This window comes from Diabrotica virgifera, chromosome 5, assembly GCF_917563875.1.
Source record: "Diabrotica virgifera virgifera chromosome 5, PGI_DIABVI_V3a".
Lineage (NCBI taxonomy): Eukaryota > Metazoa > Arthropoda > Insecta > Coleoptera > Chrysomelidae > Diabrotica > Diabrotica virgifera.
Window position 1 is genome coordinate 66,760,151 of NC_065447.1, and position 14,585 is coordinate 66,774,735.

Here is a 14,585-nt window from a genome sequence, read left to right on the forward strand (position 1 = left end):
GATACTAAAAATCTCGAAAAACAAAAAAAGTCAGATTTGCTTTTCTGAATATCATGTATTTTTTGTTTTTCTGTTAGATAAAAATTGATTAAGATTTGGTGTTTCTAAATTTGCATACATTCGTGATCAGTGACTCGTTCAACCCCTTTTAACTACAGCCCTTTCAATAATAAAGACTTTGAACCGATGAAACTTACAGATCATATAAACAATATATACACAAGTCAAGAAACTTGTAAAGGCGTAACGATTAAGTTCATTTAAGATACTAATTAGGGGGTGATTTTCTCGATTTTTTTACCAAAACCAAAAGGGACTAACTTTATTTTGAGCGTAACTTGTTTAATTTTGATGCTAGAAATTTTTTTTATAAAACAAAAATGAAGCTTTTTTTAAACACTTTAAATAAGTTTTAATGAGTTTTCCCCGAAATTTGCTTCATTTTTGGTTATTTAACGTTAAAATATTCCATTTGGAATTTAACGAATATGAACCTATTTTTCAGTAGCTATAACTCTGCTTATACTAGGTCTAGAGAAGTGATATATACACCATTTTTTAAAATTTATTACAAGCTATATTTTTGCTAAGAATGTTTTTTCGACAAAGTACTTACTATTTGAGTTATTTGCGAGAAATCGTCTAAAAGCGTGGTTATTTTGTTGAAAAAATGAACATATTTACTGCCAAATAACTCGAAAAGTATTGACTTAGTGAAAAAATTCTATAGAAAAAAAGTTACTTAAAATTAGCCAGTTTATCCATTTCCTGACTTACTTTGGACGAATATTTTTTCACCCCCAAGAGGGGGTGAAGACCACCCCCAGGGCAAAAGCACATATCGGCACAATATCACTTTTTTTCTTTGACTTGTTAGCTATGTGCCAAATTTCATGTCAATCCAAGCAGTTCTTTAAAATTGAGAGGTTTTGAAATATTTTACCGTTAAAAAACGGACTAATTGTTCTATATGGTCCACATAATGTTCAGAAAAAAGTCACACCATTTTGAGCGTCGGGTTTGGGGGAGAGGGGGGAGAAATCGGTAAATTCGTAGTTTTTTACATTTTTCGTCAATATTTCTAAAACTATGCAGTTTAGCATGAACAACCTTCTATACAAAAATGTTCTACATTAAATTTGAAATAAAAAAGGCCCTATGCATAATCCTTCTAAAATGAACGGTTCCAAAGTTACGGAGGTACTATAGTAATAATTGGTCCAAAAAAAGCCTAACCCAAATATCCAAAGTAAAAGTTTTCCTCCAACACCGAATTGTTCTGTATGGTCCACATGTTGTTCAGTAAAAAGTTAAAAAGTCCGGTTTGGAGGGGACACGTGGGGAGATGGGGGAGAAGTCGGAAAATTAGTAGTTTTTTTACGTTTTTTGTCAATATTTCTAAAACTATACTTTAGCGTAAACAATGTTCTATACAAAAATGTTCTATATAAAATTTAAAACAAAAAAGGTCCTATACATAATTGTTATAAAATCAACGGTTACAGAGTTACGGAGGGTGAAAAGTGGAGGTTTTCGATACTTTTTATATTTTTTGGGCAATTGATGATGATTTTGAGTGGTGAGGTTGACGTTTCTTCAAGGGCTTATCACTAACATGCCATCGGCCACTGAAATAGCAAATTTTATTTACAAAACACAATCCTGTTAAAGAAAATTTCTTTCATCAGTAATAATATTTTGCCCGACAAATATAAAAAGTGTCGAATACCTCCACTTTTCACCCTCCGTAACTCTTAAACCGTTGATTTTGTAACAATTATGTATAAGACCTTTTTTGTTTTAAATTTTATGTAGAACATTTTTGTATAGAACATTGTTTACGCTAAAGCATAGTTGTAGAAATGTTGACGAAAAACTTAAAAAAACATTTTCCGACTTCTCTCCCTCCTCCCCCCCAACTGGACGACGCTCAAAATGGTGTAACTTTTTTCCTCCAACACTTTGGTGTTGGAGGAAAACTTTTACTTTGGACGTTTCGGTTAGGCCTTTTTTTGGACCAATTATACTATACTACCTCCGTAACTTTGGAACCGTTCATTTTAGAAGGATTATGCATAGGGCATTTTTTTTATTTCAAATTTAATGTAGAACATTTTTGTATAGAAGGTTGTTCATGCAAAACCACATAGTTTTAGAAATATTGACGAAAAACGTAAAAAACTACGAATTTACCGATTTTTCCAGCCTCTCCCCCCCCCCCCCCCCAAACCCGACGCTCAAAATGGTGTGACTTTTTTCTGAACATTATGTGGACCATATAGAAATTTCTTATAATCCATAAAATTGTGTTTAGTATTCTTCTTCTTCTTAAATGCCAACTCAGCGACGAAGGTTGACAATCATCATTGCTCTTCTAACTTTTAACAGTACAGCCCGAAAGAGTTTAGTGGAGCTGCATCCAAACCATTCTCTGAGGTTTCTTCTACCAGGACATTTTTCTTCTATCTATGCTGCGCCTTCCTTGAATCTTTCCCTGCATTATTAATTTTAGGAGTTCATATCAATCTGTCCCCAAGTGTTATATTGTAGTTTTCTTATTTTGATAGAATCCAGTATCTCCCTCCTGTTCTCTATATTTCTTAGTACTTCTTCCTTCTGTCTGTCCAGGAGATTCTCAGCATTCTTCGATATGTCCACATTTCAAATGATTTTAATCTATTCAGACATTGTTTGTTAAAAGTCCATGTCTCCACACCATACAAAAGAACAGAAAATACATAACACTTTAGTACTCGTTTTCTAAGATTTAGGCTGAGGTCTCTACTACATAATATTTGTTTCATATTATTGAATGCGCTTCTAGCCTTCTTTATTCTAACTTTGATTTCTTTGGTATCAACATTTGTTTCATTAATGTTTGTCCCTAAATAGGTGTAATTCTGAACTCGTTCTATCGTCTTATTATTTACGTGTAAATTGATGTTTCTAATATTTTTCTTTGATATAACCATGAATTTTGTTTTCTTTATGTTTAGTGACAGACCAAATTCTTCACTCGCTGCGACAATCTTTCTAAAATTCTTTGTAGATCTGTAATATTTTCTGCTATTTGTATTGTATCATCAGCATATTTAATTTCATTGTGTTTAGTATGATAGTAGATAACTAAGACCACAATACAATGGTTCATATATCAGAATCAGAAAACCTTTGTGTAGATATAATCTACGAAAATACAGTAAAATTTTTTTTCTTTCTGATACATGTGTCATTATTGGTCTTATACTGGCTTTATAAATTCTTGATTTCATCTCAGTGTTAGTAGATATGTCGGTTTGGCCATACAGTGTTATTAAGGCATCCTGCCAGTCTATTTGATCATTACTTGATCAATATTGATGTCATCAATTTCTATTTTGTATCTGATTGGTTATTTGGTGATTATATTGTTTTAGTTTTCTGAGATGAGATATTGCTATTTGAGGATTTAAATAGCAGAATTAGTCAAAAAATGGATAGCAAAACTATAAGTCCGCATGGGGAAGCCCACCGTAACGACAACGGCAAAAGAGTAGGTAATCGATATCTGCGAATATAACGACCTCAAGATAATTAACCGTTTCTTTAATCACAAGAACATACATAAATATACTTGAACTCAACCAACCTTAAATCTGAAATCGATAATAGACAACCTAATAATGAAACACAGATCAAAATAAAGGTGAATGATGTAATAGTTACGAGAGAATTTATGTTTCTTTTCGTTGTCATATTTTGTGAGGGCTGTTGAGATTTTTCTTGTTACATTTGTGAGAACGTTCTACTCGAACGAATGGTTATTCCATTCTCTCTTCCTATTTACTATCTAGTGGCATTTTTTCCTCCTTACGTGATATTCTGATTTCGTCACTTCCTTCTCAATTCCTCAGTGTTTCCTCATCATTTTTGCTTGTAATGTATAAGATCTCGTTTCAGTCATGAATGTCACTATTACTCTTATAGCCGTTTTGTGAATTCTTGTCTTAGTTTCAATCCTAGTATTTTAAGTCTATGATTTCAGTTATTCATACTCCCAAGACAATTAATGAATAACGCACGCCTAATAAATGACTGGTTACACTGTAAATAAAATAATTACGAAAAATAAAACCTATTTCTTAATTACGTTTTAGATTTTGAATATTTTACAAAACTATAAAAATATGTCTATTTAAGAAATATTTTACCACAAAATTACTAACAATTATTACTTAGTAATATAGTAGGGAAGGAAAGTATGCTACATTTGCAGTTACTCGAGCGTTATGGGGACCTATTCGGTTGTGAAGATTAGGTCCTAAAATCTCGTTTTTCCGATTATAGCGCCATCTATCCATAATTCGAAAAAATGTCTCGAATAAAAGTTATTTATTTTTACGTAAAGAATCCAAATCTGCAATAAAAAATCGGGGCTCCTATTTAATATTTTAAAGTACCCCCATACACCTCCGTGGGGGGTCGTGATTGGTGTCATTCGATAGATTTTTTGTGTATTTTTCAGTTTTTCGATCTCATGTTCATTTCACGAAATATCGCGGGGTTGGTATTTTAAATTTTAAATTTAGCCTTCACCCCTCACCGTGGGGGGTCGTGTTTGTTATCATTCAATAGATTTTTGAAAGATATTGAACTAGTATCTTTTAGTTTTTCGTTCTGACGTTCATTTCGCTAAATATTCGCTTTTTTTGTGAAAGTTTGTGGCTCGCCCATTTCCTTACGTCTTACACCCCGCTCAAATAGTCAGATTTTTGAAATATACACTGTTTCGCATGTACTTAACTCCCCTATATTAAGAGCCATTATATGGTAGATGTACAGTTACAGGGTACAAGGTTTCTTCACATGTGATAATCTGATGCGCTCGAGTAACTGCAAAAATCCCAGCTTGGCTCCCCTACCAATACTTAACCAAACAGAAAATAGCCATATATCCAGTGATTACGTATCCAACAAACCAACAGAAATCTTGCTGGGTGGGTTGTGATTGCGCGCAGCGGTCAAATACCTCCTGCGGTTCTCTCACTCTATTACCCGTAAGTTAGGTTTGGACCGAAGGGTTAGGTCTTCCTCCTTTCTGACCGCTGCGCGCAATTGCAGTCTGCCCATCTTGCTGGCTGAGGAATCGGAAAAACAGCATACACAACGGTGTGACCGTTGTGACTAATACGGTATGGTGATAAACAAAATGAAAATAAACGGTTTCTCGTTTTGATTCAAATCGAGTCTCTGGCCATCCCCTGACACGTGTTGCTAGGTTTACCCTCGACTCGATTTTAATCAAAACGACACCGTTTATTTCCTTTTTGTTTTACACCATACTCTGTATTCGAGTACATAAAAATAACGATTCAGATGGGTAAACTGAGATGCGTTGTTGGAATATTTTCCTAATCGTCGCACGTTTGGTGTTTTTATATCTGGGTAAACAGTTTTCTTGAATCGTTATCTACAGTCATTTCATCTTTCCTCATTAGAGGTCGCGCTAATCTTACTCCGATATAAATATTTCATTATTTATGCCGAGCAGTCGGTGCGTTTTGATTCAGATCAGTTTCTTGCAAAGCCTCTTAGATAACGGGTAAACCTAGAAACAAGTGCCAGGGGATGGCAAGATACTCGATTTTAATCAAAACGACACCGTTTATTTCCTTTTTGTTTTACACCATACTCTGTATTCGAGTACATAAAAATAACGATTCAGATGGGTAAACTGATATGCGTTGTTGGAATATTTTCCTAATCGTCGCACGTTTGGTATTTTCATATCTGGGTAAACAGTTTACTTGAATCGTTATCGACACTCATTTCATCTTTCCTCATTAGAGATCGCGCTAATCATACTCCGATATAAATATTTTATTATTTGAGAGTGGGGCAGGAGAACTAAAAAGTTGGCATAAAATAAAAAAAATTAAATACAATATTTTGTGTCGTTTTCATTTTAATTAAATAGTACACAATCCTACGTATAATTTGGTATCATTATTTCCCCTTCAACAATTTCCCCATTTGGTGTCAACAATGTGTAAGACGTGATAGCGTAATTCGACTTACGTTTGATCCACTTATTTCAAGTCAAAAATTAATTTACTAGTAAAATTGGCTACGCATATTTGATCTTCAGATTAGTGACAATATTATTTCAAATGTGATATAATAATTAAGTAAATATAGGTTCTTATAATAATGTTGTTTAAAATTATCTGTATAAAATATCAAAATATGTCTTTTTAAAAAATAGCAAGTGATTTGTTAGTGTTCCAAGGCTGATCAAACTTTAATTTTGTTTTATTTTGAAAGCTTGAGTATTATTCTTTAAAAAGTTAGTTTTGCGTTTTGCTCATATTTGCTCCTTTTTTCACAATTTTATTTTTTGTGAGGTTATGTTAACCTAATTAAATTGAATAACATTATATTCAAATTTTTCGTTATTTGCATAATTCAAGCATAACAACTCAAGAAAGTGTAGTAAGTCCAAAACAAATTAAGGTGTATTCCACTTTTTGTTGATTAGTAGCGATTCACTGATCACAAGCAAAAGAAACATAAAAAGAAAGAAATTAGAACACCTGCCAGTGGAAGCACTGCATATTCCCACATAACAATTTCATGTTCTTAGTAGATTCATAGAACATACTTTTCAGAAAAAGTATATACTTAGAATATGCGTAATTACCATTGCGAATGTGCAGAGCATATACTGAGTATATACTACATTACAGTACTTAAACGTTCTATGTATATACTTAGAATGTACTACCGCACTTCTTTTCAGTATATACCAAGAACATACTTTTTAGAAGATTCTAAGGAGGTGCTATAAACCTTCTATTTATATACTTAGAATGTACTATCGCACATATTTTAGTATATGGGAAGAATATTCCAAGGAAGTGCTATATACCTTCTAGTTATATACTTAGAATGTACTATCGCACATATTTTTAGTATATGGGAAGAATATTCCAAGGAAGTGCTATATACCTTCTATGTATATACTTAGAATGTACTATCGCACATATTTTTAGTATATGGGAAGAATATTCCAAGGATGTGCTGTATTTCTCAGAAGTATGTTTTCAACATCACCCAATCTCATCCTATAGGTTCTATCAAAGAATACTACCCACTGGGTGTGTTAGTATTCTTTGGTTCTACTAATATATTATATTTACATATTCCAATTGCATATGAGAATGTAGTTATTACATTCTACAATATTACGTAAAAAGTAAGTATAAAATATATAAACTTTAGTTAGTTATATAGGTAAGTATGTATAATAAATATTATATGGGTAAGTAGCCTATATATAAAATATAAGTAATATATTTAGTTATTATGTGCACATCAAAATAAAAATGCTGCTTATATAATTATATAATAGCCAAATATATATAATATGTATGTAAATTACTAAAATTTATAGGTATCTATATACATTATACATACTTTTACTTACTAGGTATTTAGGAAATATTGAAGTACCAATATGAATTTATTATTTTCAAACTGCTTTTTATGTTCTTAAAAATGTTTTAGTCCTTGTAGCTAGAAATACTTGGTCCTACCTAACAGCGTAGACATAAATGCATAACTGTACTGGAAACTATTTTCATATTTTGCTCTTTTGTTACCTACCCCCTTCCCTTGTGCAGGTATAAAATGCAATGCAAGGGTCAGAATGACAATGAATGGCCGTTTCCGGATTCCAGAAAATTATAGGTAAAAATACTTATGGTATAAACTCAAATCAAAATGGTATATTCATTTCAACTGAAAACGAAACGAGAATTTCTCATTTTTCTTCAATAGAATTAAGTTTTAAACTTTTTACCATACAATTAAAACTGTTTAAAAAAAATGAATTAGATAGTTCACTAGTACCTACCAAAATGCATAAATTTGATTAATTATTCTTAACGCGAAGTTGATAATCTATAGGCTAACATTATTCTTCTTCCTATAGGTACATACAGTATATTCTTTTTAAGATATTTTAAAAGTATATACAAGTATGTGTTAAGCATATACTTTTGCATATACTTACGCATATACTAAGAATATTCGATTAAGGTATATTCTAAGAATAAACTTTTACGAACATTCCGAGATACTACGTACCCGAATGTGCTCAGTATATTCGGTGCAAGAATATTCTTTGAGGCACATGCAAAGAACATGAAATTTAGAATGTTTTTTATGGTACATGCTATGCTTGTACTACGCATATACTAAAAAGGATATACTTCGACGAATGTTGGTAGGATATGCTTAGAACATGATGCGAACATCATTGTTATGTGGGTTAGTGCATATTATGTTGAAATCTCCGAATGTGCAAGATGTTGATGTCACATATCTCATGATTCTGATGATGATTTGTAGTTTAAGTTTTTCAATAATTTACCTACATAATTTTGTTATTCTTATAAATATGCGGTAAATGGTTTTAAATAACAATTTGGTTACGTAATTTTTCAAAAATAATGTTAACACAATTCTTTTAAAATATAAATAATATTAATAAATACCTATACATAAAAACAAGTAAATTAGACTGTAGATTTATTTTAAATTAAAATAATTAAACTTCAAACATCATTTAAATCAATATCGGTAGTAACTATATGGACATGCAGCTTTGAAAATTAAGTTTGTGCAAAACATTTTTTGAACAAGCCATCCTTCAAGGAAAAATATTTGGAAAGCGAGGTCCAGGAAGAAGAAGAACATCCTGGTTAAAGAACCTCAGAACCTGCTTCAACACAACATCTGTGTAGCTTTTCCGCGCTGCTGGAGATAAAATAAAGATTACCATGATGATCGCCAACATTCGTCACGCATAGGCACATCAAGAAGAAGAAGAAAACATTTGTAAAAAAACATCGTTTTTGTATATGTACACTGTACACACAACTTATCAATATTTAAAAAAAATTTGCCCATAATATGTATATCGACAATGATTTAATGCCAACTTATGTTGTCTCTTGTCCCACTGTGAGTCGGTGCGTTTTGATTCAGATCAGTTTTTTGCAAATCCTCTTAGATAACGGGTAAACCTAGAAACACGTGCCAGGGGATGGCAAGACACTCGATTTGAATCAAAACGAAACCGTTTATTTTCATTTTATTTTACACCATACTATGTATTAGAGTAAACAATGAAAACGATTCAGATGGGGAAACTGAGATGGGTTGTTGGAATATTTTCCTAATCGTCGCACGTTTGGTATTTTTATATCTGGGTAAACAGTTTACTTGAAGCGTTATCGACACTCATTTCATCTTTCCTCATTAGAGGTCGCGCTAATCTTACTCCGATATAAATATTTTATTATTTATGCCGAGCAGTCGGTGCGTTTTGATTCAGATCAGTTTCTTGCAAATCCTCTTAGATAACGGGTAAACCTAGAAACACGTGCCAGGGGATGGCAAGACACTCGATTTGAATCAAAACGAAACCGTTTATTTTCATTTTGTTTTACACCATACGCTCTGTATTAGAGTACACAATGAAAACGATTCCGATGGGTAAACTGAGATGCGTTGTTGGAATATTTTCCTAATCGTCGCACGTTTGGTATTTTTATATCTGGGTAAACAGTTTACTTGAATCGTTATCGACACTCATTTCATCTTTCCTCATTAGAGGTCGCGCTAATCTTACTCCGATATAAATATTTTATTATTTATGCCGAGCAGTCGGTGCGTTTTGATTCAGATCAGTTTCTTGCAAATCCTCTTAGATAACGGGTAAACCTAGAAACACGTGCCAGGGGATGGCAAGACACTCGATTTGAATCAAAACGAAACCGTTTATTTTCATTTTGTTTTACACCATACGCTCTGTATTAGAGTACACAATGAAAACGATTCCGATGGGTAAACTGAGATGCGTTGTTGGAATATTTTCCTAATCGTCGCACGTTTGGTATTTTTATATCTGGGTAAACAGTTTACTTGAATCGTTATCGACACTCATTTCATCTTTCCTCATTAGAAGTCGCGCTAATCTTACTCCGATATAAATATTTTATTATTTATGCCGAGCAGTCGGTGCGTTTTGATTCAGATCAGTTTCTTGCAAAGCCTCTTAGATAACGGGTAAACCTAGAAACACGTGCCAGGGGATGGCAAGACACTCGATTTGAATCAAAACGAAACCGTTTATTTTCATTTTATTTTACACCATACTATGTATTAGAGTACACAAAGAAAACGAGATACTGTTTACTAATAAGCAAGAAGTGACACCGGTAAACGCCTGGTAGGTACCGATAACTGATCTAGTGATAATTCAATCATTTATCAACCACGGTTCCTCCTCCTCTATCTGTTCTCCTTCGTAAAAATGTAGTGGCGTCATGTAGGTCGTTTGATTATTTCTATCCAGTCCTCTCTCTCCTGTGCGTGTTGTTCTGCTTCGGAGAACGAGTAACCAGTCATGTCCCTTATTTGGTCGGACCATCGTAATGGAGATCTTCCTCTGGATCTTCTGCCCTCTACGTTGCCTTCAACTATCATTCGTTCCATGCCTTCTCTTCTTCTAGTTATATCTCCAAAATATCTCAGTATATTTTGGTTGATAGTTGTGTTGAGTCTAGTTTTTATGTTAAGTTCGGCTAATATTGAATTATTTGTGCGATGTGCGGTCCATGGTATGCGCAACATTCTCCGGTAGACCCACATTTCAAATGCCATTATACGTTTTGAATCTGCTTTTTTGATGGTCCAAGTCTCTGAAGCGTAGGTGGCGATAGGAAATATTAACGCTCGAACAAGGCGTAATTTTGTGTTTTTTGTAATGTCAGTATTCTTCCATATTGTTGTGAGTTTGGCTGTGGCCAATCTGGCCATTATGATGCACCTACGGATCTCGTCTTCGCATCCTCCACTGTTAGTAATGACGGAGCCTAAGTATATTTATTTAGTTTTCTGTATATTTATTTTCAAACCATATTCTGTACTCACCGTTCTTAGCCTATTCATAATTTCTTTCAGTTCTTCTGGTGAAGACGCCAATATAACAGTGTCATCAGCATAACGTAGGTTTTTTATTTTTCTTCCTCCTATCGTTGCTCCACCTTGCCATTCCTCAAAAACTTGACGCATAATGTGTTCACTATATATATTAAATAGAATGGGGGATATTATACATCCCTGCCGCACTCCAGATTTTAATTTAAAGTTTTTCGAAACCACATTATTAACTCTTACATTAGCGGTGTTATTTACATAAAGTGCTTGTAATAGATAAACTAGATGTTTGGCGTACCCATTTCCCAAGTATATGCTACATTTAACCACGGTTAACAAATATTAAATTACTAATATGGCTATTAAAAAATAGGGGTTGGTGATAAAAGGGTGAAAATAAAGTGGTGCTGTATTTTTTAATTATTCTTTATTCTTCTTCTTTTGACGTCACAACCCTGGATGGGTCTTTACCTCCCTGGATATGTCCTTCCATTCAGACCTCTTTTATGCCCTTCTCCTCCATTACCTTACATTCATAGTTTTCAGGTCATCTTCTACGTCATCCAACCATCTCGTTCTGGGTCTTCTTTTTCTCGTCTTTCTCCCAAATCAAAGGTCATTCAAAAAAACTTTTAATGTTGCTGCTCCCCAGTATTAATTCGTAGTAGAGAAACTAATAACAGGAGTCTTGCTTCATAATAGCGAGTACTGAGCCGGTCGAAGGTTGATTCCCACAAATAACTACAATATTTCGTGTATTTAATTTTCACAAGAAGACCTAGGGCCAGAGAAGACCTAGGACCAGATGGAGCCATGAAGTTCATGATGACCTGAGGTATCTCAATGCAACCAATTGGAAAGAGAAAAGTGAAGAACAAGCAAGAATGGAGGAAGATTGTAAACCAAGACATGAGCTTGCTTGGCTCGAAGTGCTAATGTATATGTTACAGTTCAAGTTCATTCTCAGTTAGAGTTGACTATTCCTAGTTCGAGTCAACTCCAACTAAAACGAGCAGTAAAAGTTGATTTGAAAAATTGAATTCAACTTTTACTAGTTTGAGTTGACTATTCCTGAATCGATTCAGTAAATGTTGATTATACGAGTATAATCTCACGTGCTTTTTTGATGACTGTGGATCTCTTTGTTTTGACCGTTTCAACTACTTTTCATGATTTAAACATATTGGCCAGGAAATGAAGCTGAAAAAATGGCAAAAGCTCGTAATTTTTTCGTCCAGCATCGATTTGTACAAAAAATTTGGGATTAGGCTCATTTTACTCTCTAGTTCATTTTCTATATTGAGCCGTTGTACGCTTTTGGTTTTTTTAAGGGTGATAACTACCCCTAATTGTAAAAAAATTATAAAACAACATTTTAAACTTTAATATGGTCAACATTTGGTTTTTATTAGTTAAATAATGATTATTTATGCTTTAGGATATAATATCATATTTCAACTTTTAAAACCACCCTTGTTGGAGCTATATATAAAAAGTTTATTTATCCTAAAAAAATGATTTCGGCTTGCACCGATTTGCATAAAAATTTGGGATTAGGATCATCTCACCCTGTACTTTATATTCTATATCATGCTCAAGGGCGTTTATTATTTTTAGGGGTGTAAAGTACCCCTTATGTTCAAAAATTATATAAAAACATTGTAAACCTTAATATGGGCATTAAAGTCTAATTCCGTTTGCAAAATGGGAAAAATGCAAAGTTTTTCCGTTACTTGGCATTGAAAATTTCAAATTATGCATTTGTCGAAAAAGCTAACCTTTAACATGCCATTTCTCAGTTTGTATTGGTTGCAGAAAAATTATAAAAAAGGATTTTGTTTGTGTCTTTAAAAGATAAAATTTTTAAAGCTACAGTTTTTTGATTAAATGTATATTTTTTGAATTATTCTCACCCTCTAAAAAAGTCGATCTCCACGTCGAAAAACTGTTACCTTCAACCGCGAATAATTCGAAAAATATTAGTTTTACAAAGAAAACGTAAAGAACATTTGTTTTTAGAATTGCATTTTTATCGATTTCCATGGTCAAAATGTAATGAAAAATTTCCGCCCCCGAGATGGGGTGGCAACCACAACCACCCCTAAGCATTTAGCGTACAGCGGCATGATATAGAAACTGATCCTTGGGCTATTACCTACCTTCTGTGAAAATTTCAAGTAACTCCATGTTGGACGAAAAAATTCCAAAATGCTTCACTTCCTGGCCTAATATCCAATAACATTATTTAATTTCTAGAATCTGTTGTTTGTGTGAATCAACTTTTACTAAATGGCATTTGGAAGAGTATACTTTAACTAGTTGGGGTCTACTTTTATTAGTAAATGTTGAATAAAAATCTTCATTTTATATTTATAATCAACTTTTACTGAAACCAGCCGTTTGAGTTGACTCGAACTCGGAATAGTCAACTCCAACTGGATAATCAACTTGAACTGTAACATATATATAATTTTCACAGACTATCATTTTTGTAACATAATTTTTTGGAGATACACACTGAATGGGCCCTGTATTATATAGATTTATGCCAGCTTTGTGTTTTAATTTAAGTGTAACTTCTTCTTCTACCTTCTTATTATAGTCTAGTCGCAACATAGGGGTTCCCGTGGGACATTCTAGCTCGCCGTGCTTTGATAGTGGTATTATAGGTTTTTTGGGTCGCTGAATCCAATGGAAGTGGTCTGGAAGCCCAAATATGGTGCGTTTAATTGTTATTAACTAATTATGGTAAAATTAGGTATTTTTCAGGAATTATTAGAAGCCCTGTAAATAAATTGATAGTGTTAAGGTCTTCTCTGGTGTATTTTTGGTCGCTGAATCGAATGCGACTTGTCGCGATTACTTAAAATATGTTCTTGTGGAGTCAATGAAGGTTTTCACCTCCGATTTCGTTGAACCTCCATCGATTTTCATGAAAATTGGTAAGTATGTAGAGGATACCTCAAGAATCAAAGGTGACATGGTGCCAACTTGCGCTTTTACCCTGGGGGGGATGCCACCCCTTCTCGGGGGTGGAAATTATTTTATTAAAAATAATACCACTAATCGATAGAGGGACAAATTATAAGTAAAATTTGTTATATAAAGTTATTCCAATAAATCAATAGTTTTTGAGTTATTAAAGATCAAAAGTTTTTATTTTTCCTGAAAAAAATGCATGTTTTAAAGCAGTTTTTCATAAATAACTCAAAAACCATAAGTTTCTTTAAAAAAGTTGTTATTACCAAAATCGAAGATAATATAAAAATAAATAAGTTCCTGATTCGAAAAATCCTTTATTACATATACAAAGTGAGTTATATGCAATTGAATGTATATATTTTTTTCGCGAGTACTCAAATCTTAGTATTCAAGCTTAAATAACAGGAAAACGATGCACTTTGTTAAATATAGATACTAAACATTTTAATAAAGTACTTAAAGGTAACTATCAAAAAGCTACATAATAAGTCGATAGCATCAAAATTAAGCAAGTTATGATGGAAATAAGAGGACTCTTTCAGATTTTTTAGGGAAGAATGAATAATGAAACATACGTCATTTCCACAAAAATTAAAATTTATAGTAACCCATTTAAA